At 50.5% G+C, this 25,984-nt stretch overlaps 1 protein-coding gene across 1 annotated transcript in view; it reads left to right on the forward strand.

Moving 5' to 3' along the window:
* KLHL29 (kelch like family member 29) overlaps positions 1–25,984 on the forward strand; it is a 250,149-nt gene that overhangs the window by 60,384 nt on the left and 163,781 nt on the right. Inside the window, exon 2 of the mRNA XM_040993941.1 lies at positions 16,850–16,957. The gene's annotated coding sequence lies outside the window, so the exon portion shown is untranslated. The remainder of the gene's footprint in view (positions 1–16,849; positions 16,958–25,984) is intronic.

The following is a 25,984-nucleotide window of genomic DNA, read 5'->3' on the forward strand; positions in this document are numbered from 1 at the left end:
AGATGACCAATGAGAATTCCTGGTGTGACACCAGCCCAAAGGCGTTGTAGTCAGCTGAATGGCCCCCTTATTAGGTGGAATTACCTGTGCACAAAGAAGCTAGAGAAAGTCAAGGCTTCCCACTCCTGGGAGGACCACAGGGTCAACATGGGAACAGCTGTTCCCCAGGCTGGAGTAGAAGTGCAGGTGGTCAGTGGTGCCCTGGACAGGGTCCATTTGTGTTGTTCACACAACAGATGCTGCGGATCTGCTCAGCTCCTTGTGGAGTACCTGCAACTACAACAGCATCTCCTTTTGCTGGGAAGTCAGTGTTTGTAGCTTTAAGGGTCATATCATCTCTGTCAGGACTACTCAACTCTGGCAGGTAATGCATTGGCCCGTAGGCATGGCTTAGTTCCAAAAATACTTTTATTGACAAAAACAGGCATCTGGCTGGACTTGGCCCATGTCTGTGATGGGCTGGCCCTGGGCTAGAGGCCCAGGGACATGCAAATGTGGATTGGTATGTCTATATGAGCTTACGTTCTAAGGAAGGCAGAAATTAATCATATAATCACAAACACAAATTATAGTTATGATATTTATTCTCATTCTCATAATTTTGTAGCCTAAGAGCTGTGATATTATCTCAAGTCAGGGAGGATTCCCATAAGAATCAGTGCTGGTTGGGATTGGAATCACCATTAGCCAGGTAGAGAGAGAGAGGAAAGCGCACGTGGCAAGGCCCTGTGGCTTGAGAATGGGGCATCCCAGGGACTGGGGAAAGCCAGTGGGTGTAGTGCAGCGAAGAACAGAGAGAGAAGTAAGAGGATTCAGGAGGTGGAAGTGCTGGCCAGTCCTCGGGCCATATGGGGCCACTGATCTTTGAGACTAATGCACAAAGGCTCAAAACAGAAGAAACAGGATCAGATTTGCATTTGGAGGGGAAAAAAATCTGGCTGCAACTCCAGAACAGATTGGGAAAGAGCAAGTAAGGATTCAGGGAGACCAAGTAAAATAATGATTGAAAGAGAGGGAAGTGACAAATGAGGTGGAGAGAGCTGATGGAGAGCAGAAGTATGTCCTGTCAGAGCCTCTGTGAGGGCATGGAGCATGAGGCCCACAGACAGGGTCATTCTCCGGAGCTGGGTGCTTGAGTGGCTGTTGTTGGGACAGGAAGCACTAGGCATATCAGGCTTTTTGGATTTGTTCAGATCAGAGGAAGGGATGTCAGGTGAATGGGTGAGCCATATGAATCTGGTGCCCAGAGAGAAGGTGGGGCTGGAGACAGTATGTTGGCAGGGAGTCATGGGCATGTAGGATTGAAAAAAAGAAGGATGCTCAGGAAAACAGCCTGAAGGAACTCTACTATTTAATGGCCAGGGAGAGATGGGGGCTCCTGCCATTAGAGGGGGAAATGAAATGGTGACCAGTGAGATGGCAGGGCTATTGGATATTGTCTGATGATAGAAGCCAAGGGAAGAAAGTATTTGGAGCAAGATTTGCACCTAGCCTGGATGCACAGGCACAGTGGGTCTGGGGCCTTCAGAGCCCATTCTGCCTGGCCAGCATACCCAGTGCAGTTGGGTAGCATCCAGGCCACAGCAGCTGTTGATGATCTTAGCCATCAGCCCCACTTTCAAGGGACATTCATGTGTTGGAGGCCTCCAGACTTGCAAACAAGATGAAGTGTGGACACTGCCCATTGGATTTGGCTGAGGAGTGAATGCAAGGTGAGAGGTTGGGCAGGGCACCTAGGCAACACTTCCAGAAGTTTTTCATAGTGATACAGAAGAGCTGAGGAGAATTAGTGGAGGGGAGCTGGAAGATATTAAAATGAGAGGTACTTGTTTATTCAACACATCTGTGTATTCATCTAGCAAATTCTCATCCTCCTATTCACTATTAGATTCAATATGCCTGTCTCATGTTGGAGTGGAATTTTTGTCATGAGCCCGGAATTCATTCTGTCTCATTCCTTGTCAACAGGCATTTGCTGAGCACATACTGTTTGCCAAGCACTGGATTGGGTCCCAGTAATGCAGTCATCAATAAGTTAAAACTTCAGTGTTCAAAGGTTTAATCCAGTACAAGAGTTCTCAGCGGGAGGCTGTGTTGTCCCCTTCCCCACACTGGGGGACACTGGGCAATGTCTGGAGATATTTGTGATTGGATAAGGAGCATTATGGGCATCTGGTGGGTAGAAGCCAGAAATGCTAATTATGTTGCAGCCTCCACAACAAAGAATGATCCAAGCCCACACCCGAGCAGGTGAAGAGTGACTTGATAAATGTGTGCATATGGCAACTTCAGGAGCTCAGAGTGCGGCCACTTGGACACACACTGCGGAGCTGGCCAGGCAGAAGAGGAGGGACAGACAGGACAGGTGGAGGCCGCAGGTGTGGGAAGGCCTGGCAGTGGGAGGGGATGTGGTCCAAGAGCAGGAGCATCCGGCAGTTCAGAGTGGAGCCATCATGGCTGGTCATGGCAGAAGTCACGAGATTAGGTCTGTGGGCATCGGTAGCACACCAGGTGGCATGCACTTCAGCTCTTCATCAGCAAGTAAGCCGGATTTCACATGAGACACCAGATTGGTGTCTCAGGAAGACTGCACGAGAGGTAGACAAGATGGAGTGGTAGTCATTCACGTTTATCCAGAGACCCTACTGTGTTGGGGTACTTTCTGGAGTACTTTCACCCCATTCAATTCCCGACAGACCAAGCATGAAAGTATCTCTGCAGTTCACATTTTAGAGCCTAGAAAGGCTGAGCCAGAGGGATTGTGGAACTTGTTTAAGCTCTGAAGACTGGTAATGGGGGCGCTAGGACCTGCCTCTGGGCTGGGCTCATCAACAAGCATGAGATAGCCCCGGGACCGAACTCAAGCAGGCACAGGAACTCAATTCATAATTTATATATTCTTCCACTTCCTGCGGCTTTGCCAAAAATTCTGTACTTCCAACCTTAAAGAGTGCAGCCCTGAGGTAGCTGCTCTTGTTCTATCTGGATGGGAGTGCTCTGCCGCCAAGATCCCCTCCCCACCATCAACAGGGACACACACCTGCTGGCAGAGGTGAGTTGGTGGGAGAAACCAAAGCCACCATTGGCTGAGACGTCCAGGTGGAGCTGGTGGCCTGTCAGAATCCTGCACTTTGAGGCACTTCCCCTACTTCCCCATAAGCACATCTCACCCCTCCTCCACCACACATACTCCTTCTTTAGCTTTGCCGGGGGTGGGGGTGGAGGAGAGGAAGGGGATCAAGAAATTTTCTTTGCAAGACTAAGGAAATGTCAACTGGGTCTTGGCATACAAAGCCACGTCTTTCCGTAATGCAGATTCTGCCGTCCAGGGTTTATCACGGCAGTTCTCTCTCCTGTTAGGAAGCCCTGATTGCATGTGATTGACCCAAGCCTACTTTGTCCAGCACTGACCAGCCTCATGCCCTAAGGAATTAGAGAATGAGGTGGGTGAGAGGGCACGGATTTTGGCCTGAAATGCAGCTGGTGGGGAGGCAGAGAAGGAGATGTATGAGGTCACTGGCAGGTGGGCCAGAAGGAGGACTTTGCTGCTGAACCTCACCTGTGCTCCTCCCGCTTGGAAAGAAGAGCCAGGACACATTTCCATATTCATCTCAGCGTTTGCATAAATGAGTCCTAGTCTTCTGTAAGTGGTGGCAGTGTTCCGGCAGGGCGTAGGGACTGCTCCTGGTCTGCAGTAGGCAGCTTCCTTCTGTAGAAAAGGCAGTCAAGGCCCTTTGAGCTTGATTATCACTGCTGAGGTCACAGCCTCAAACGACCCCATCTGCCGGCAGAGGAGCCCCAGACCACGGCCTGTGTCCCTGGGGAGTCCGTGGCAGGAGCCAGTTCTGATTCTCTAGGCTTTCTTCTGTGTCTGTCTTCTTTATAACACCCTTGGGTAAGACAAAGCATTCTTTGGGTTCAGCCTTCTCACCTGCAAAGTGGACGGTTGGACCAGACACTCATAAGTGTCCCTCATGCCTCTGACCTGTGGGTGAAGTGAGGCCTTTGCCCGCGTGGTGACTGCCCACTGACAGTGCTGAGATGACTCCTCATGCCTGGATATCAGGCCGGACCCTTGCTTTTCCAAAGAACGTGCCTGCCCCCGTATATCTAGCCACCCTGAATATGTGCAGTGTTCTGCAATGTAGATACCACCAAGAACTGTTTACCAACAGTAGTAACTAGTCAACTATACATGTTAAATCAATAAGTCTCTAAAATGTTGATTTGGGGATATTTTTCACATGCAAGAAAAAAATGCAATGAAAAAATATTGGGGGCAGGCATCTGGGTACGTGGCTACGATGCCATGTTAGCTGCCCATGTTGCATCCAGGTTCCAGCTCGAGGTTCTGATTCCAGCTTCCAGCTAATGTGCACCCTAGGAGGCAGCAGTGAGGGCTCAAGACTTGGTGCCTTGCCATCTTCAAGGGAGGCCCCTGGTTTCAGCCTTGTCCTAGCCCTGGCTGTAGCAGGCATCTGGGGAGTAAACCAGCAGATGTGGAAAAACGACCTCTCTCTATGTGTATCTATCTCTCTCTCTCTAAATCTGCTTGTATCTTTTTTTTTTTTGACTGCAAAAATGAATTTTGAAATCTATGCAGGTTTTCCATAAACTTGTTAAACTTCTTGCATATGATTGAATTTTGAAGGGTTTTGTTTTTTTATTTTCTTGTTTCGTTTTGTTTTGTAATAAAACACATTTAAATTCCATCGCTCCTTTGATGATGTTACTTTTGAACCCAAGGATCAGGCCTTTCCTGAAAATTTTATCCCAAGCCCTAGGTCTCAATTTCCATACATTGAAGTCAGGCTTTGTTTGTTTGTTTTTTAATTTCTTCATTTTTATTTTTGGAAAAGATTTATTTATTCTTTTTGAAAGTCAGAGTTACACACTCACATACACACACACAGGTTGAGGTTGATGCATTTCATCCATGAGTTCCATTATCCATCCACAGATGGCTGCAATGGCTGGGGAAGCACGAGCTTCTTCTGGGTCTGTCATGTCAGTAGCAGGGTCCCAAGCTCTTGGCTCATCATCCACTGCTCTCCCAGGCACCTGAGCAGGGAGCAGGATTGGAAGTGGAGCAGCTAGGACTTGAGTCAGTGCCCCAACGGGACGCTGGCATTGAGGGCAATAGCTTAACCACTACATTTCCATGTCATCCCCTTTCAGTTGTGTGACAGGTGACTAGTTATAATGTCTTACAGCAATAGACCATTTGTTGCATTGCTTTTCAAATGATCTTTAAAAATCTGTTTACAGCAACCTCCGAACATTACAATTGTCAAGCCGTAATCCCCCAAATAATTACTATGTGTGTGTTAACAAATAATGACTCCGTCTTTTCTGTTGCTGTAAAATCTATCAATGGCTATGTGGATATATTGAAGATGAAGCAACACTCTTTTGGGAAGGATCATGTAGGATTTAATGGAAATGACCATCATTTGGGGTAAAATTCTCATTTTAGGGCCCGGCGTGGTGGCGCAGTGGTTGGGGTCCTCGTGGTGCACGCCCAGGATCCCGTGTGGGCGCTGGTTCTAATCCCGGCGGCCCCTCTTCCCATCCAGCTTCCTGCTTGTGGCCTGGGAGGGCAGTCGAGGACGGCCCAAGGCTTTGGGACCCTGCACCAGTGCGAGAGAGAGTCTCCTGGCTTCGGATCGGCATAGCGTCGACTGTTGCGCTCACTTGGGGAGTGAATCATCGGACGGAGGATCTTCCTCTCTGTCTCTCCTCTCTGTATGTCCGCCTTTCCAATAAAAAAATAAATAAATCTTTAAAAAAAAATTCTCATTTTAAACTCACCAATCTGTCCACGTGCATTCTCTGCTGGCCGTGTAGTAGCCCGTGTTTGGGAATGTACTCAGTATTTACAGAATTGGAGGCAGTAAAAGATGCTGGTCGTGACCAGGTTCCCTGAGGACTATGGCCAGTGGCTGTCCCTTTTCCCCAACACCCTGAACTGAAAGCCCTTTCTGACCACCCTCCTGCCCATTCGTCGCTGGGCTTTTGTGTCGATTAATGAGTATGGAGTCATTGGGAAACGTGCACAGCGCCCCACAAAAGGAAAGAGTAATCTAATCAGACATGATTGTCCTTCCGCACCTCAGCTCTATTGCTGCTATTAATGTCCATTATCACTATGTCACCTGAAATGTGTTTAACAATCCCAGCCCCTAATCAAGGTGCCTGTCCTGGAAAATGTAGTCTCCCCACGCGGATCACACAGTGTATTGTGCTGTTACTGTTTTACATTTTTTTTTTCAGATAATTGGAGCCTGCTTCTGCCTACTTTGCAAAGCAGTGTAGCAGGTGAAGCCCTGAGAAGCTTAGAGCCCATGCTTCCATCAGGAAAATAATGCAGTTTCCATGCAAAAGTGGTTATAATCTTACTCAGTGATTGTGAGGGGCTGGGGGTGGTTATCTGTGTTAGATTTCTCAGAGTCGGCAAATTGAATCCCATCCAAGTCATCAGAGGTTCCATATCTCTGACACTTGCTGCCCAGAGCCTGTCCAGTCTTCACTGACCAATGGGGGCAGCCCCCACGGGGCCACTGGCTCAACAGCAACAGCAACAGGAGTTGCAAATACCCCAGCTCCTGGCCGCGCCCAGGTGATGGACTCAGAGATGTGACTGTCGCTTCTCGCCTCCCAAAGTCCCACATCCACTTTGGGGCAATCCAGGTCGGCCTCATCCATTCACCTGTCTTGTTCCCCTCCAACTTCCTCCCTGAATGCATGCAATTTCTGTCCCCAGAAATCACTAGCCTCCAGTCATCATCCAGATAAGAGTAACTGGGACCTCTCAAACCATCCAGCCCGTTCTGTGAGGGAATTTGACTGTGCCCACAAGTATGGGTGCTTTATGGCATCATCATCCTGAAAAATGAAAACTCAGACACTTCCTTTTGGTCAGGGTGGTGACAGGTTTAATTTATTTTTCCCACCTCATCTCTTAATTATTATCACTCCATTCAAGTGAGACAAGATGATTTAATCTGGGCTGCATTTTAAAATGCCCATAATCAATGTCCTCCTTCTGCACGTGTATCCATGTGCCCTTAGATAATTTATGTATAATTTTAATAGATTTGTCAACTGCAGTTCTTCTTCATCTAAACAGGCTGCTTGCAGACAGATCACTTAATTTGCTCCTCAAAGTTATTTTTCATACATGGCTGTCACATGGCCAGCAGGTAGCAGATGATCCCGTTGCAAAACATTTTCAATCTAGCATGCTCCTGGGGGTAAGCAAACTCAGGGTCTGCTACCGTGGTCAGTAGTGTGTGCCTTCTCCTTGCACTCACCAGGCTCGGAAACCAGGGAACAAAGTGACAGGGCAGGTGCTGATATTGCAGTGCCCACAGTCCAGGTGTTGATCAGAGCCTGGTGCTCCCATGGCCAAGCAGCCACACCCTTTTCCGGCCCAGAAAAACAAAGACTTGATGGTTCTTCCTTCAGGTCTGACTTTGCACAGTGCTGGGCAGGAGATGTGAGTAAATGCCCTAGCTCCTCCTCTCTTAGTGGGACAATTCGGTTCAGACCTTGGACGGGTCCCCATCTGGATGGAGGCTTTTCCAGCACCCTGGATGGCCCCTGTCCTTTCTCAATGTATCCAAACCCTTGTTTTAGACTCAGCCTTGGAGGGACCCGCACGGAGGCAATTAGCCTTCCTATCAGCTCCCCGTGGATCTTTCTAGTACTGTCATTCTCTAGGACCTGGCAAACACCCTGACATGAGGCCTTTCTGGCCTCCCTCCTTGTTTGATGCCTTGCATTCCTGTCCAACAGAGCAATTATCACCCTCACATTGGCCACCTGTGCCTGTAGCTGTATAGCAAGGCAGGGGGCAACCCTGCCAGCTTCCAGTGGACTTGAACATCTTGAGGAGATGGTGCCCAATGTGGAGACCAGAGACAGGGTAGGGAGTGGAAAGTGGAAAATGCAGAGTACACCCTCCAAGGGGGTCAAGCAAGAAGATGTCAGAGAAGCTGCCACCCCTTACAAGGACTAACGTGCGTGCTGATGGATTACCTGCACTGAGTAATTGCAAGGCGAACACATTGTGTTCCCAGGGAAAAACATTCTCTGGATGCGGTAAACCTCGCCTTGCCGCTCGTGACAGAGAGAGCCACATCAACGTCTTGATTTTCTCAATGGAGTGCCGTGTGTAATAACCCACAAATAGGCCTTTAAGAGGAATCTATGTGTTCTCCTTTCATCAACCTTTAGATGCTTTCAAGCCAAGTACAATTTTATATGAATTCTAGATGATATGTAGTATTTTTATTTGCTGCTTCATTGCTAAATGTTTCTTATAAAGCTGAAGAGGGAAAAAACACACAGTCCCACATATCAAAGAAGAAGCAGATGGCTGAATGTGACCGTGGGAGAGAAGCAGTGAATGGAGCTGCTTCCGAACAAACGAGCTGAGGCTCCCCACCCGCCCCTGCCAGAGATGGTGTGTGTGGGAGCACGGGAGAGTTCTGCGGACAGGCAGGTACTTGTTAGCCATTAGCCACTGGCTCCCACTGCATGCCAAGTGGGCCATTAATATTCGTAAGCATCTACAGGTATCCTCGGTTTTTTTTATCTTTTAAATGTACATGGAAATAAGTATGTATTATTTATAGATGCCTTTGGATTTAGAAACCTTGAGCTTGGAAAACAACATAGCAAGGAGTCTTTGGGATAATGCTCACTGGAGAGTAGAGGAGACAGGGACAGGAAAGTCCTCTTCCTCGAGGACTTTCCTGGACAGTCACTGGTGACACAATAACCAGTGAGAAAAGCCCTTCAGCCAAAACAAAGGACGGTGGCCCCGGAGTTCCCTTCGTCCCTCCTGAGCTTGTCACTCCGCCTTTCTTGCCATGGGCCTCACCACCTGTCTGTGTCTGGATGCCCAGCTGCGCCAACCTGTGGCCCTGGGATGTAGTACAGTGGTACAACTGTGCAAGGCTCAAGCCTGATGCCTCAGTTCTGGTTCTGTTTATGGCAAGTCAGTGAAGTCAGCCGCTTCCCTGCACCTGTTGAAGAGATCGGGAAGATGGAGTTGACCTCTCAGGCTATTTTCAGCTGCTTGGCTGTTTCTGCATTGGCTGAGAAAAGCTGGGTACTTAGAGAAATTCCTAATGATGACCACTCTGTCTGTGCACAGAAGCAGCCTGGCTATTCTGTATGTTTAAGCAGCTAACTCCTTATCACTGGATAAAAAGTTCTGTATTTTCCCAAAGACTTACTTCCATGTTTTTCCCCCCTCTGAAAGTGTAGAATTGATTTTGGATCTATTCAAATAAAATAGATTTTTATTTGGGGAGGAAGCAATGCCTCCAAGACTCATATAGGGCTGGAAGAGGATTCCTAGGGGCTTGGGTTCCGAAATGAGGTGAAAAATGGGGATGAGAGCCATTGCAGTGTCTACCCTCAGCCTGGACCCGGGACGTGGGAGCAGGAAAGCTGAAGTCCAAGCCACCAACATCCCTGCGGAGGACAGAACCCCTTGGAACCTGGAATCGGAGACAGCCATTTTTCTTTCACTTCTCTGCAAAATTGTCAGGAGGTTGAAGTCAACAGGGAAATGGGTGCCAAGGGACCTGAGCAGCTGCAGCCTGGGATGACTGGCTCAAGCCAGACCTTGCCAGGAGCTGCCCTCTTTTCCCCTGAGCTCCCCACCACCCCAAGAAGCACACAGGTACCATGTGCATCCAGGTAGAGGGTGACTCACGGTCACCCTGAGAGCCCTGGAACTGCATCCCAGGGAATCCCTGAAGACCTGGGCACCAGCACATGGGCAGATCAGTCACCAGGGCAGTGGACATCACAGACAAAAAACCAGACCAGGAAGGTCAAGGAAAGAGCTAGCTCGCTCTCTCTCTCTCTCTCTCTCTCTCTCTCTCTCTCTCTCTCTCTTTCTCTCTCTCTCCAGGTATTGCCTGGGGGTCCACACCTAGGTGGACTTGTCTCTGGTGTGAATCCCCCTGCATGTGTACTCCGGGCGTGTTTCCCCCAGATTTGGACTGGGCTCCCACTTCCCCAGGGCACTAGCTGGGAGGTCTGGCTGCCTGGTGCTTTCTCTGACTCCCCAAGACTCCAGCCATGTCTAGTTTAAACCTAACAGGCTGGGCCCCTGGGGTGTCCAGATGAATCCAGAGCAGAACTTGTCCACCTATGAGTCAGTGTTTCAAAGGGCTAGCCCCTCTGCCCTCCTCCCTGTCCCTGAGACCAACAAGGTGGCAGGAGTGGAGCTCCATAGATGGAGCAGGTGCTGTGAATCCCCTCTTGCCTGTGGCACTTGGAGACCTGGTTGGTGTAGGAGCCGCAAAGAGAGGGAAATAAACTTGTGCCCACTCTGGCTCAGTGGAGCCAGCAGCTGGCCTGCTGGTGAGTCGGTGCTGGCATCCGTCCAGCCTCTCCCAGGTCCACAAGGCTATCTACGGAGGAAAAGGAGATGCAGAGATGCTCCAGGCAAGCAGGAGCGTCCTCATGAACAGCTTCAATTTATGAGTCTGAAGGAGAGGCAACATCTGGGAACGAATTATTGTAATTTAAAGGGAGGGCACAGGCCTGTTTCTAAGGCTGAAATCCAGAAGCAGTGTCTGACTTTTTTTTAATTGGTTTGTATTCCAATCACGAAACTATGATGTGAGCATCTTCCAAATGTTCAAGGGGAAGTGGAGAAAACGAGGTGAAGCTTGCTGGCGTATTCCCTCTCTGAACTGAGATTTCCAGGACACCTATGACAAGCAAGTATGTGCTTTCTGCTGGCCTCTGAAACACCCTCCCCGGGTGACCCAGCCTGGTTACCTTGGCCTTTCTCCGCCTTGCAGCCTTCAGAGAACATGATGGGATGTGGTCCTAGACTAGCCTAGTGAAACATAACCCTGTAGTCGTTGGCAGTGAGAAGGGGGCACAAGAGCTGACAGTGCATGGTAAATCCGTGTTGCATTTTCTTTCTGAAGGAACTACTAAAAGCATGTTTCTGATTTATGTCACTCTGGGTTTCTAGAAAAGTCCTGACATGGTCTAACGTAGGATGTGGTCAGGCAACAGGCACCCTGTTTTCCTTATCTCCCTACACCCCTGACTCCAATCCAGCGTATGGACCAGGAGGTGGCCCGCTGTGCATGTCTTGGTATGGACAACCTGCCCAGGTTGGTCTGAGGTCTCTCCCTACCCTGGAGGGCAAAAGTATCAGGAGAAGAGTGAGAGTGGTCATGAGGTGGACAAGAGCTGGGAATGCCTGGTGACAGACCAGGGGAGCAGTCAACTAGCCTGGGTGATTTGGGGACCTGGGTCTGCTGATGCCTCTGTGCTGGGGAGCGTTGTCATCTACTGGCTGCGGTCGATGCTGTCCCTCCGTGTCTTCCCTCCAGTGCCTCTTTGGAGACCCCTTTTGTCCTTGCGTTAGAATCAGGCTCTATCCCATAGCCTCACTTGACCTCAATAGGCCCGTGAAGGTCCTTCCTCCAGATACATCCCCGGGAGGGCTAGCAGCATCCGCATAGAAGTGCAGGGGAGGGGGCAGCATACTCCCAGCAAGGTGCAAGGCACAGAGCCCTAACCCGAGGCTTTGGGCGCTGAAATCGGAGTGGATCAATCTTCTTGCTTCTCTGAATGTCATGGTGTGTGGTGGGTGGGGTGGAGCGGGGAGGAGGAGGAATTGGGTTTTATCGATGGGTACAAGTGGCGATGCCTGGGAGAAGGATCTAGAAGTAGTAGATTTGGAGGAAAGTCAATTAGCACAGCAGTCCCAGTGCGGAGGAGGATCACCCCAAGGGAGTGGAAGTGGGTTCCTGGGGTTGGGAGGGAGGGACGGTGAAAAGCTCTTAACCATTAGAGTGGTCGGTGCCCTCCAAAGCTCTCCGACAACATCTCACCCCTGAGAATTTAATTTCTTCTGCGAGAGGGAATTTAAGTGTAATTTAGTTTTTCTTTTTGTGGAGGTTGGGGGCAGAGGAGAAGAATGAAAGAGAAGTTTTCAGTGAGACCAAGTTAATAGTAATGAAACAGCCAGGTGAGTTGCCTTCCTGCTGATGGAGGGCCTGGGTGGCTCAGGGGTAAGGGCAGTTAGGGGCTTCTGGGCAAGGAGGGGCGTGGTCATATGGTGTTCCAACCCCTCCAGGACATAGGGAAGCTGCTGCTGCGGGCAGCTGGGTGACTAATGAGAGCCACAACTAATACCTGGCCTTCATTTGGGCCAAGGTGACCGCTACACGGAAGTAACAAGTCAACTGTAATTGTCTCCTTGATGGGGACCCTAAAGGCAAGGCAGGAACCGAGAGTCCAGAACAATGGCACGTAATGGGCAGACATACAGGTCCTGTTCTGTTGCCCTCACTGCCCCTGGCCTCCATTTCCCCTTTGGTAAAGTAAGCATACTCAAAGCAATCAGCCTGTAACTTTGCTGGAAGAGGTGACAGAGCAGACAGAAGTGAGCTGGGCTTTGTGTAGTGTCTTTTTCCCTTGGGCACAATGGGCTCCACAGACAGGCCAGCCGCTGACTTGGACCTGCCCACGGGATCACTTGCCTGTTACTACCTTCCTAACCTGGAGGGCAAGTGGTGGATCTCAGCAGGGCTAGAGGGCAAGTGGTGGGTCTCAGCAGGGCTACTCTGGGCTCCTGAAGGAAACAGGGACATGTGCCAGGTGCTAAGTAGACTCTTACAACCTGCTGCTTCTTCTGCCTCTTTCTTCTTCTGTTAAAAGCGGTGCCTTCTGGACCCCCAGGGCATATGGGCTGTCAGGACCTTGATGGATAAACCTTGTGGGAAGCATTCATTTTGAGGTGGGAGGGATGCCTGCAAGCTTTGGTGATCCTGACTGGAGGCCTTAGTGTTCTGACTTCTTTGGAGGAGGAGGGAGCAGTGGGACAGTGGGAAAAAGCTTTCCCTGGCAACCATTTGGAGCAGATATTTGAGCTGGGGAATCCCTCACCTGGGCTGCTGGGAGCTGAGCTTGGAACTCATCTGCCCTTTTGCCTTTTCAACCCCCAGTTCCTGTACTTTTTTTTTTTTTTTTGGAAGAAAGATATTCCTGTTCCCTGCTTACTGTTGGGATCACAGCCTAGACCCAGGCAAAGATGTTTTCTGATTCTACCACAAACTAGAGACTCCCTGATTGGTTTCTGCTCTCCACTGACAATTTCTCCCCAAGCAAAACTTCTGTCTTTTATAGAGAAATAAGAAATCTGGAGGTCCTTATCTATAATTCTGTTGGCTATCAGTTGGGTTCATGTTGGGAGCCATCCCTACTTACAGACTTAAGTGGATCGTGGCCTTTCCCCGTGTGTTTCATCTTGGAGAACGTTGAGCCCAAATAGATCATTCCAGGGTCTTGCTTTCTTGCTGGTCTTCATGCCTTGTCAGAGTCCATCAGCATCTCTTAAGTAATTTAGGAAGGTCAAAGTCATGACCAATTACCTACTATGTGTTTTTCAGTAAATTAGAAAGCGCCCTAGCCTTTGGCTTTTCCGTTTCATTCTTCTAAAGACTATAAGCTTTGCTTTGATGAAGAAATTAATGGGAGGAAAGGGACATTTTGACCAGCAATGCCACAAATGAAGTCGGAGGTCATGTCACCCTCTCACCTGGAAGTAGAAAACCAGACCTGTCTCCCTGTGATTTTGTTTGTTTCATTCCTAGATTTTATTTTCCCAGGCAAGGTTTTTACAATGGAAACTTCAGGTTTTATTATGTTAACTTGGGAACAGAATTATTATTAGACATCGATTTGTTGTCATTCAGAATCACTTTAAATGCCATGCATCTCATTAGAGTGGAATGTGGTTAGTTGAATGGGTGTAGTTTGTAGGCCTCCAAAAAAGGACAGGGTGAGCCATGGGTCAGTTCTACACCACCATTTGATGCGTGCAATAGACCAGAGTCCCAAATACAAGATTGCGTCCATTCCCAGGAGTCCCCTGGGCTGATTGCACAGAGGGGAGGTTGGAGAGAAGGAAAAGGATTAAGAAAGAACAGATGTGGAAAAGTAGACCAAACCACTGGGACAAAGACTAGCAGGGAGTGTGAGCAGAGGGCAGGGAAATACTCCTGAGAGATTGGTTTGTGGCTTAGAAGGGGCAGGATGCTGTGGAGCAGATGCTCCTTACCCTGGGGACTCCATATTGTTCTGGTGCACCAGGCTCTTTGGTTAGGGAAGCAGGCCTTCTTGGGAGTTAAGTTATTTAGCAGGTGTCACAAAACCAAGTGGCAATGCTAGAATTAGAACGTGGCTGTGTCTGATTCCAAAGTCCTGCTTTTAACCATCTCTCTGGATGTGTCTGTTGCAGTCTTGAAAGGAAATAGCCATATTCCAATGTGTAGTTGGAAGAGAGCTAAATAAAAGGCCTGCTCAACAAGGCATAGACATAGTATGAAGGTAGCCAGGACTAATAACAGGGATGGGAATAATTACTGTATGTGAGTTCAAGGGGCAAGAGGAGGGAGACTGTGCTGGATCCCAGAGATAGAAAACTGTGATGGACGACCTTCAGCTGGAAGCTCACAGCCCATGGAAACAGGGCAGGAAGGAAGGGAAACTGAGGAACAAACACCTGGCTCCCGCAGTTCCCCGACCTTCAGCGCCTACCTGCATTGGCTGAACCTTCCCAGAGGGCAGAGCAACTCGGCGCTTGAATGATGCCCTCCGCACAGGTCTTCTGCACCTGCCAGAGCACAGCACACAGCGGGAACACAGTCAAAGCAGGACCTTTGCATTAGCACATTAGGAAAAAAATACCCAAGAACTCAGCCATGAATGAGATGTATTTTTTTTTCCTCGAGGCCGTATCTGTAACTCCTTTGGAAGTGGCTTCTGGCGTGCTGGAGTAGGAAGGGCAGGGCTTTGTAGGCAGAAGAGTGGGTAAGCAGCTCTGTGCTTCCTTCCCCTCCTGTCCTTCCAAGCGCTAGTCTGGCCTGTGCTGTGTTTGACTGGCACAGCCTGGTCGACCCCTCTGAGGCAGGGTTAGCTGGTTGCAAAGGAGTCAGCCATCTGCAATGAGAAGAAAGAAAGCCGATTAACCTGGCATTGACCTCTGAGAGTTTTGCCTGGAGAGACTTGAGAGTTTCTTCCCACGCGCAGGCCCTGGGATCTCAGAACGTTCCTGCATGAGGGCAGTGGCCTGGGGATGGCCCTGTCTGGCCTGATCTCCCCTGACCCAGGATCTCCCAGGTCCAGCCACAATGGCTTCTCCTTGCTGATCCCTCTGCGCGAATGCTTCCCTCTGCCCAGAAACCCGCTGCCTCACCTCCCTGCCTGCCCTCCTCTCCCGCAGGCATGTACAGGTGCCATCACCCTGTAGACTGACTCTGCTGCCCTTTGGAATCTGCCCCACAGCCCCTTTTAGCCCCAGCCAGCCACCCCCAACCCCCAAAGCACACACAGCCCTGTTTCTCTTCTGACAGTAGCACCTACCGCTTTCTTATGCACTCTGCCATTTTCGCTTTGTCCTTAGGCTTTTTTGTCTTTGGGCTTTCCACCTGCTAGAATGTAAGCTTCATGAGGATAGGGCTTTGTTTGTTTTTGTTTACACGTGAACCTGCAGCGGCTCTGATACTGCCTGATGCACACAGACACTCGAGAAATTTCCATTAAGTGAACGCCCAAAGATCTTCTAGCCCTGTCTACACTTACTTCACCAACTGAACCGCTTTCCCAGAGACACATGGATCCAGCTGTGACCCCCACACACCCTCCCACATCCGAGCATGGTCAGTAACTAGTGGCCAAAGCGGTAGATGTGCCCTTGGGCTCTGCATGAACTCGGTGGAGGTGTTCTCATTACTCCAGCTCAGTGTCAGAATTCCATGGTGACCTTGGCGTCCTCTGCTTCCCCCACAGATGTTATTTCTTCATCATTAAGGGAACACTCCATCTTTGAGAAAAATAAAATGTTTGCCAGCTCCAGTTTTCCAATGGTCGTTTGATGTGGCTCATGGGCGTCCCTGTCAGCAGTGGCTGCAAAACCTTGGGATGAGGGGAGGGGAGATAGGAGTGTGGTGCTGTCAGGGAGCCACTGCCCATGAGGTAGAATTAGTTTACAATAACTTATTCACCTGTCCGCATCCTTCCTGATGTATTCAAGCTTGCCTCTGCTGTCCAGGACTCCAGAGCGCCAAGAGGGGGGAAAAAAAGAAAAATCAATTGATAATGATATATTCTGTTAAAAATATATGTATTGATCCTCTGGTAATGGTGGCCGGACAGTTTTGTAGGTGACAAAGCCACATCCCATGCTGAAGGCAGCTTTCTGGCGTGTTACCAAGGATAGGGAGGTCTGGGAGGACCCTGCTTCCCCATGGTAGTCTGTCTCTAACATAGGGCGCATCTGAGGGTTCATTATTATTATGCACTTAATCTTAACCAAAAGGCTGAGACGCGATGTATTATTATCATTATTATTATTATTCTCTCCAGGACCCCTCCCACCCTGTGCCTCTTACAGGTCCTCTTGCCTGATGTCTGAGGGAAGAGATGATTTGTTTTTGTAATTCTAGACTTTATGTCCTTTACAGCACTAAAGACTGACATTCCCCAGGTTCTCCTGTGCCGCGAGTGTTTGGGAGGAAGATGGTTCTGACTCTTGGTCACCATGAAAGACTCTGGAGTAGGGTATAGGGCGTGAAAGGAAAACAGCATCTCTCCTTGAGGGGGTCCCTGCTGCCCCCTTCTCACCATTCTGTGTGTGCCCCCTTCACAGCACAGTGACTAAGAAGTTTACAGCAGAGACCAAATCTACTTGGGGTGGGAATCCTCTAGGTGCTGAAATTCACAATATTATCTTGCAGCCAAAATGTTGCCTTTTCTGCAACCCAGCCCCACCAACTCTGCCCTCCTCTTTTTTCAGGCTGTCTGGCTTCCTGGTGATGCTCGCGCTTGGCTGAGCAGTGTTGGCCATCAAGGTGTGTGCATCCTGGGGACCAATCCTGAGCTTGCCAGAGACGGGCCACGCAAGGTAGGTCTCTGCTCAAGTTGCTTGGGCACCAGACACCATGCTACTGTCACACAGCTAGCTGCCACCTCCCGTACTCACTTTCAGGGGATAGGTGTCTCCGAGACCCTCACTATTGACGTAGGTGAGAAGTTTGCTTTTTAGTAGATGAGGTTTGATAGATCACACTTGAAGTCAAATGATACCTGGGGCTTGGCCAAGCCATCATGGTCTCCATCCTTCCAGAGTCCAAGAACGGCTGTGACTCTTGGCTTCCCCAGGCCTAGGATTTGCTTGCTCAGGGGTCTAGATCTGAGGGTGACCAGCAGCTAGGTGGGAACCTGGAAGCCCTTCAGAATTCAGAATCCCCCTTTTGTAGTTTAACAAATTTAACTCTTGTAATTTAACTTTGTATTGCTAAGGGGTATTATTGTTAAATAGCATGGAAATATTATTTGTTTATGGTAAAAAAGATTAAAAGATAATATCTAAAATTTTATAAATGATTTACAATTGTACCACTCAGAGAGAACCATTTTAGTGTGGCTTTCCAGACTCGTATGAACATACATGAAGCATGCACACACTCAATGTGTGCACATGCAGGTACACACAGTATCTGCCATCTGCACTGTTTGGTCCCATGAAATGTCAGGGTACATTTTAATGTCAGTAAATAGACATCGATATCATTTTGAAAGGCTTCTCCTGTTCTGGCAATAAGAGTATGCGTAGTTTAACCAATGTCCTGTGGTAGACATGTAGCCTATGCTGAAGGTTGTTTTTGTAGTCACAAATAATACAACTGACGTCATTGCCTGGGTATCCTTGAACAGTCATTTGAGTGTTTCTTGCAGGTCAACGTATAGACGCCTTGGCCTAGCATTTTGATTTTAGGTTCTCAGATCAGGAAGCCATGAGCTAGTTAAGGGAAATCAGCTAGCCTGTGAGGGCATAAATCCGAGAAAGGAATCTTCAGTGTTGCTTCAAAGCCCACCAATAGGCCAGGAATGTTCTGAAAAGCTGGGCCGGGGGGTGGTGTGAGGGAGTGGGCTTGGAAGGAGGCAAGTGGCTGAGCTGGGGTTCAGGCCAGTTGAAGCTGAGCCAGCCCAGCCTTGTGTGTCCTGTGGCACCTGAGCCTTTAGCAATCCAAGAACCAAGGCACTTCTGCAGTCTCACTGTGGGGCCTAATACCGGGCAAGCACAGGCTGCAGCAGCCCCAGGACTGCTGTGTGTCCAGTAGGGACCCTGCCCTGCACAGTGGTCTCAGCTTCAGTTACACTCTGCTTACGGCCATGTGCTCCTCCTCTACTGAGTCCTCTACCAGAGGACTCAGAGACAAAGGGACTGGGGGTGGCCCTTCACTCTCAGAACTGAGGACCCAGGATCTTGGACTGCAGTCATGGGAAAGGGATGGGAGGGTAGGAGCCTACCTCTAGGCTGGAGCTGGACCAGCTGCTGAAGTGGGAGACTCCAGCCACACACACACACACACACACACACACACACAGAGAGATAGGCACACATACTCCATATCCAACCCGCTGCCACCCCAAAGCCCAGCCTGGGTTTGGTGCCATGAGCTTTCCCAGAGCCTGCAGAGGGCACAGGCAGGATGGAGTGTCTGAGGCAAGATATGGGAGCTGCCCATCACAGAAGCCAGCTTCTCTGAATGTGCCTGACAGCCTGACTGAGGTGGGGAGCTTTGGCAATGCGCCTTGATTCCTTGGATTCGGGGCTTTAGCTTGGGGCCATGTGGCAGCCTGGGGCTTTTGTTTACCTTTGTCCTGGTCAAGCAGAAGTTTAGGGTGGAGAGGGACCCTGCCACTTGGCCACCTCCTGATTCTGTGTCCTGGCCTCTCCCACATCACCACTGGTGACCTGTGGACATTGGCATCTGTTTGGGAATGGGGACCAGCTCCCTTGACAGAGAATGTGTTGGTTCAGAAGTAAAGCATCAGGCCTGCTCTCTGCTGTACAGTGGTCTGATGGAAATGACCTAAATCCCCTCAAATATAATCTTTGGGTCAAAGTCATTTCTCTCCTAAGGTCAGTGGTATATTCTCAGGGTCTGGATCAATGCTTGGCATTACACCAGGTGTCAGGGAATATTTATTGGGCAATTGAGAGTCATTCTTCTGTAGTACTTTGTATGAATTTCTCTTGCCTTTGTCACAAAGCATTGTTAAGACCATGTCCAGATGCTCAACTGCCCACTGGACTTGGAAGCTCCTTGTGGGCAGAACCTGAGTCTGAGCTCTCTGGGTGCCACACCTAGAACCGTGAACAATGTGGGAGAGATTAGTACTTGGAGGAAAGAATGAGGTTGAAGCACACTTGGGGTCACCCGTGTGCTGGGTGTTTAGTCCACAGCCCCAGAGCAGATGAAGAGAAGGGAAAGAAATTGATGATGGGAAGACAGAAAGATAGCTTCGGAATGTGAACTAACGAGGTCATCCGTCAAAGACACCGGTCTGTGCACTGAGGTGTGCGGCCAGCCCACAAAGATCTTCATGGACAGAGCTCTGGCAGGGTCCCCCACAGCCTCTTGGGTGTTTTTGTGAGAAAGAGGATGCAACACTTCCTCTGAGCTTTCCAGCTAATAGTAAAGTTTGCCTGCTGTCAGGTCCTGATAGCCTTGGGTTGGCACAAACTGCCAGATGCAGCATACCTGGCCCCCTTGGGTAGTGCAAGGTAAGAACGGAGGCAGCCTGCTTGGGAAATCAGACTTGGTTTACAGTTAAGCAGCCCTGGGGCCACGCAAGGTTCTACAGCCAGAATGAACAGTGCATGGCCTCTACCCATCCTGTCAAGAGCAAAAGTGGCGCTGCCCACATGCCTGCTGGTCTTGAGTGCTTTGCTCCCAGTGTTGGGACAAGTCCCTCTGCTGGGCCTCTGCTCTCATTCCTACCTACTGTTGGGCATGCGGCTGAGTGAGCCAGAGCAGGAAGGCAGAGAAACAGGGCATGGCTGGCTGACATCTTGGCCTAAGGGACACATGACAGCCTCCCCCAGTCCCATCTGAGCCCACAGATACTGTGAATCCATAGAACCCCTCCCACGGGACCTGGAACAGGAAATCAGGACACTGAAGCAGAAGTGGCCACAGTTCCCCATTGTGGAGTTACCAGAGGGAGGCCACCGACTGAGCTCATGATGCAAAGAGAGGGGGTGAGAGAGGTAGGGTCTCCAACCTGCTCTCCCAGGAAGCAGAGAAAAGCAGGAAGCCACCTCATCTCTGGTTTCACCTTGCATCTGACTTCAGAGGAAACATTAAAGACGTCTTAAGTTCAGATTGAGGGTGAGAAAAACAAGTGGAGGAGCAGGAAATGGGGAAAGGGATGTTAGTTACATGCCCAAGGGGAAAGGGATGTTAGTTACATGCCCAAGACCACATCTAGAAAGTTCCATACAGGAACTATAGCTGTGACCTACCTCTGACATGCCCACCCACACTGGGAATCTCCTGGGAAAAACCCCATTGTCTGGGTCATTTCCCAGAGAGGGATCCAAGCATTTTCATATGCAGAGTCAGGACAGTGCTAACAAGCAACCAGTCTGTTGCTACCTGACTGTGGGTCTGGGGCTGCCAGCACAGTGGCTTGAGAGAAGACTGTACCCATAGGAAACTTGAGAATCCTCTTCAAGGACTGGCTGGTGAAGGAATCCCAGTGACAGGACAGTCATGAAGTGCCCAGGACTCCTCAGCCTGCGGACATTACTTCCCAACAACAGGTGTGTGAGGACTCTGTGGTCCCTGAACGGGACCAGGCTGTCTGATGGTGTGGGGTGCACATGCACTGGACCTGTAGAAGAGGAGGACTGGTCCTGAGAGCTTATGGGGCAGGAAGGAAGAGGAGAGGCCTAAGGCCATGCAGGTGGAGATCCTCAGACAAGGCAAGTAAGTGAGGGCCAGATGTCCTTCGTGAGAGGCCCCCTTGCAGACAGCAGGCAAACTGCTTTACTTTGGCCAGGCTAGGGTGCGGCGGTAAAGTGCAAATGGAACAGGTAGCGTGGTTGTGGTTCGAGAGTCGAGCCCTAGGGGGCAGCTGAAGTGACATCAGAGAAGGATGGGAGTTCAGGCTGGCTGGCAGCACAAAACCCTCAAAAAGAGGCCCCAGGCTTCTTGATGACTGTGGGGGTGGTCAGCAGGCCAATGAGCCACTGCTGGGCACCAGGCGGGGCTGGCCAGCACTGTAGAAGCCTGGGTGGCACCAAGGACTTGACATGAGCAAGTATGATGAATCACCTTGCTGTCTGCCCTACATGACCATTCACTGAGCGCCCTATGTGCTTAGACCCTGCTGGACCTTGATAGGGTCCCAATCCCCACCAGGAAGAAAACTGAAAGAGTCATGTCAGGGTTATCCTTCCTCCTGCTTACCTCAGTGCAAGAGGGCAAAAGGGACAGCCAGACGCTGGTGGTCAGGCATGCGCCTGAGCCAAGTGAATGCAGCAGGCTGGAGACTGCTGCACTGGCTCCTGCATGTGTCCACTCATCCAGGCCATTCCCAGGCTCAGCAGCTCCGGCTACCTCTACATACTTTTCCTGGGAGGTGAGAGAAGGGGAGAGGCTGCAACCGCATTCACAAAGCTGGAGCTCATTCACCGAAAACAGACACAGCACAGCAACCCTCTTGGGCCCTACCTTTGATTTGTAGCAACTCATTTAGATAAAAGCGTCTGGTTTGTAAGGTAGCAACAATACAAAAATCATTAAAAGCGTATTTCTGCCTTGACAAAGTAACCAAGTAACAGCGCAGGAGGTAACAATTAACCTGGTCCCCCTTTCCAGATACACAGGCAGGTGTGGAAATGTAGGGAATGAAAGTTGAAAGAGAGAGAGGTGCTTTCCAGGTCGCTGCAAGGGTCTGCGCTCAGGGGTGTGCATGAGGCAGCCCAGCCAACCTACCAGAAAGCCACGCCCTCCCATTAGCACAAAGACAAGGTGTCCTCCTCTCCCTGCTAGAATAAACACTGTGATTATTTATTTAGCAATCGTGCAAGCTTTCTGAAACATATTCCGAATGCCATGCCGTCTTGTGCAGGTGCGTGCTGAGCTGCACCTGCTGATGTGGCAAGCTGAGGAGAGCCAGTCTGCCCTGTGTCAGGTGGCCTCTGCGTGTCCTCTGCCCCCATCCAGGCTCTCACACTTTCTGATTTACGGAGTGCCTCCATCTCACCTGTGAGGGTCTGGGTCCTGCCAAGTCCTGGGGTATTGGACAGGTATCTTCCATCCCTACCCATATCTCCTGGAAAAGTATTCCCATGGGAACCCTGTCCCCGCCTTCGATGCTAACACGTTATATCCCCAGCAGCCACTTAGCCCTTGACTCTTTCTCGCTACCAAGCGGTTCTTCCACTGCCCCGTGTCCTCCATGCTCTCCTTACTCCAGCAGAGCTGAACACAGAGCATGTTCCAAAAAGGAGCTGCTGGGTGGCCAGAGTAAGTGCCAGGGTCACTAGGCTGTGCTCCTGGACCACCCAACCGTACACATCCCTGCTCCCCCACAGTCTTCTCCAGCAGCTGCTGAGAGTGCCTTCAAGGTGGGGTGGGAGAAGGAGGGTTAGGTATCAGTCATTGAATGTCTCCCTGAAGCCTGATGTCCAGAAGGATATCCAATATTTCTGGCCTGAACATATGGTCAGAAGCATTTTTGACCTGGTTGTGCTGCGGGGCAGTGAAAACATGTGGTAACCCAGTCCTCAAGACTGCCCATCCCAGGGGACGCCACACACCCAGGCCTAGGTCCTCCTTTGCACTATTGTAAGCATAACCTGTGACCCGGGAGGAAGAAGCCTCCCCTCCTACCCCCCAGGCTTTGCTAGGTCCCAGGCTGTTATGCCGCTTGAGTTCACACTGGAGGCCCAGTTAAAAGGAATCTGCCAGGCCCAGCACAGTAACTTAATGGCTAAAATCCTTGCCTTGAACATAGCGGGATCCCATATAGGCACCAGTTCTAATCCCCTGGCAGCCCCACTTCCCATTCAACTCCCTGCTTGTGGCCTGGGAAAGCAGTCGAGGGTGGCTCAAAGCCTTGGGACCATGTACCCACATGGGAGACCCAGAAGAAGCCCTTGGCTCCTGGCTTCGGATCAGCTCAGCTCCAACTATTGCAGCCACTTGGGGAGTGAATCATCGGACAGAAGATCTTTGTCTCACCTTCTCTCTGTATTTGACTTTCCAATTAAAAAAAAAAAAAAAAAGAAGGATCCTGCTGCCTTTGAAAGGTCTTCTGTGTGATTCAGCAACCCTAGCTCAGAGACAGGCAGCCAAGAGGGATAGACTTGTCCCTCCCCTGGCTGCCCCCACCATCCTAGAAGCATATCCCCACCCCTCACTTGATCTTACATTCCTTATCTGTATTGTGAGGGATGGTGGGTTCCCTTTTGATGGCCCTCCCCAGGGCCATTGGGGGGCCACATGCCCCTGGGAGTGACAATTTGGATGTGGCCATGTGGGACTTGAGGCCTTGGCATCATTAGCACTATGGCTTAGGAGCTATGTCAGCTTGGCCTTGGGGCATCTCTCATTAACAATTATGAAGTCATTATCTGGTAAATAATTCATAACCCAAGAGATGGGATAAGCTGCCAATAAACAATAACCCATGCAGGAGGAGGCTCGAGAGGCCCAGGGTGGCCACGGCCTTGCGGCCCCCTCCTTACTTCTGTGCCTCTCCTGTAAGACCGAGTATTGCAGACATATAACCTCGGAGGAGCTGGGGCACCCCCAGGAGTTGTATCACAGAGACCCCAGGTCCCATAGACAGCTGGAGGGTCTTCTTGCTCAGCCCCCATCAGCACCAACTGCAGATTGGCCTGGAGGATCAGCTAAGCCCTGCCAAGAGCTCTCCTGCCCCTAGTCATGCCAGCAAGACCAGTGGCCAGTGCGAGACCTGCAGGGCTCTGAGGCTGGAGGGACTCCACAGGCATTTCAAACTCATTGCTAGGTGGCCCCGTTCTTTTTCTCCTTGGGTAGGAGGCACAGCTAACTTGATGAGCAGCCTTCCCAAACCTGCCGTCGGGACACTTTGCCCACTCAGTGGCCCAGGCAGCCAGAGCCCTCCCCCAAGTAGAGCTTCAGGGAGCCTGATGGAGTTATTGGATGGTGGACCCATAATTGTCTTGTGTCTGAAATGTGACACAAACCTCCGTGGCCAGGCTGTGTGGAAGACAAAGCCACAGTGGCTCCGTGTGTGCTCATTCCTCAGGCGCTGTGGTCTGCAGCCTGGGTCGAGGCCCCCCCCCCCCCCCGCGAGCCTCTCCTCCCACAGCCAGCAGGGTGACCAGCACTGGCAGGTGCAGCATGGGAGGGTGTATTGCCGGCTGCTTCGAAAGTAGCTTGAGCAGCGGGAACCTTCTCATCCCCCTGATCAGAAATGCCTCTCAGAGTGACTGAACCCATCTGGTCACACAGCCCGTGCCCCTGTCCCCGTCCCCAGCTCCTTTTCCCAGGCAGGGGCAGACTCCACTGCTGAGCCGCTCCTGTGGGCATGGGGCTTGAGTGCAGCCAATTCGGAGTGCAGAGAAGGTGCTAGCCCCTAGCAGCCTCCCCATCCCACCTTGGCTCACAGATACTGTGAACCCACAGAGCCCAAGAACTCCAACCTGCCCTCCCAGGAGGCCTGAGCAGGCAGGGGGCTGCATTCAGGTGCCAGCAGAAAAAGCAAAACAAGAAGCCTTCTGTTTTACGTTTCCTTTTCTTTTCCTTTTTTTTTTTTAATGAAAGGCTTGCTGAATATTAGGGATGACAGGGTTGTGGTGCAGCAGACTAAGCCACCGGTATTCCATAGTGGAAGATTTCTGTCAGCTGTTCCACTTGTGATGCTGCTCCCTGCTAATGGGCCTGGGAAAGCAGTGGAGGATGACCCAAATACTGAGACCCACCCCCACCACCTGTGTCAAAAACTAGGTTGGAGTTCCGGGCTCCTGGCTTCAGCCTGGCCTAGCTGTGGCTATGACTCCCATTTGGGGAGTGAATGTGTGAATCAATAGATGGAAAATTCTCTCTTCATCACTCTGGCTTTCAAATATGCATCCTCTTTTAAAACAGACATTGTAAAAGGAGGAGTGAGACATGCAGGTGTTTAGCACAGCAGTTTACTTGCTGCTCGAGACACCCACATCTCATAGCAAGGTACCTGGTTTAAGTCCCAGTTACTCTACTGCCCATTCAGCTTTCCACTAATGAGTCCCCTGAGAGGAAGCAGGTGGTGGCTCAAGTACTCTGGTCCCTTCCACCCAGGTGAGAGACCCAGATGGAGTTCCCAACTGCTGGCTTTAAGCCTGGCCCAGCCCCAGCTGTTGTAGTCACTTGAGGAGTGAAGCAGCACCTATAAGCTCTCTTTCAATAAAATATAGTAAAAACTGGAAGTGAGAAAAACAACTGTAGGAGTAGGAAGTGGAGTATGGGATGTCAACTCCATAACAGCACACCTAGAAAGTTCCTTCTGTGGACTCCAGGTAGGGCACACGTAGCCCTGGCCTGTCCTTGGCCTCCCATGGGAAGGCTGCTGGTGACTGGGATCTGATATGAGACCATCTGGAAAGTGCACTCCACGACACGTGTGTCCCCATGTCCTGTGTCCCTCCATCCTCCATGAGGGGTACTGGAGGTGTGGGAGGTGTACTTGCTTAAAGAGACAACCTGCCAGGCCTCCTCCTCCTCCCCATCCTCCTCCTCCTATCAGCCCTGGAGATGGTTCATCCCTTGACACTACAGCCTCTTCTGCAAGATCTCCAGGGAAAGAAATTCCATCAGCTCCCAAGTCCTGGTTCTAGTGGCTCCTGTGGGCTTTGCTTCTATCTGACCTACATCTCCCTGGCTGCAATTTAAGCCCATTTTCCCTTGTGTTTGGAGTGGAAAGGGAACACGACAAGTCCCCAGCTGCCTCAGACAGCCAGCTGTGTCCTTACCAACCTGCCCTGGTGCATCTGTCTAATGTGGGTGAGGCTCTGTGGCCAGGGGCAGGCCAGGTGGGTGGCAAGGTCACTGCGGCAGACTCAGCACTGGCTGTGACCCCGACCATAAGTGGGCTGGGTGCCATG

This window comes from Ochotona curzoniae, unplaced genomic scaffold (assembly GCF_017591425.1).
Source record: "Ochotona curzoniae isolate NIBS_2020 unplaced genomic scaffold, NIBS_Ocur_1.0 contig_883, whole genome shotgun sequence".
In the NCBI taxonomy this organism is placed as follows: Eukaryota; Metazoa; Chordata; class Mammalia; order Lagomorpha; family Ochotonidae; genus Ochotona; species Ochotona curzoniae.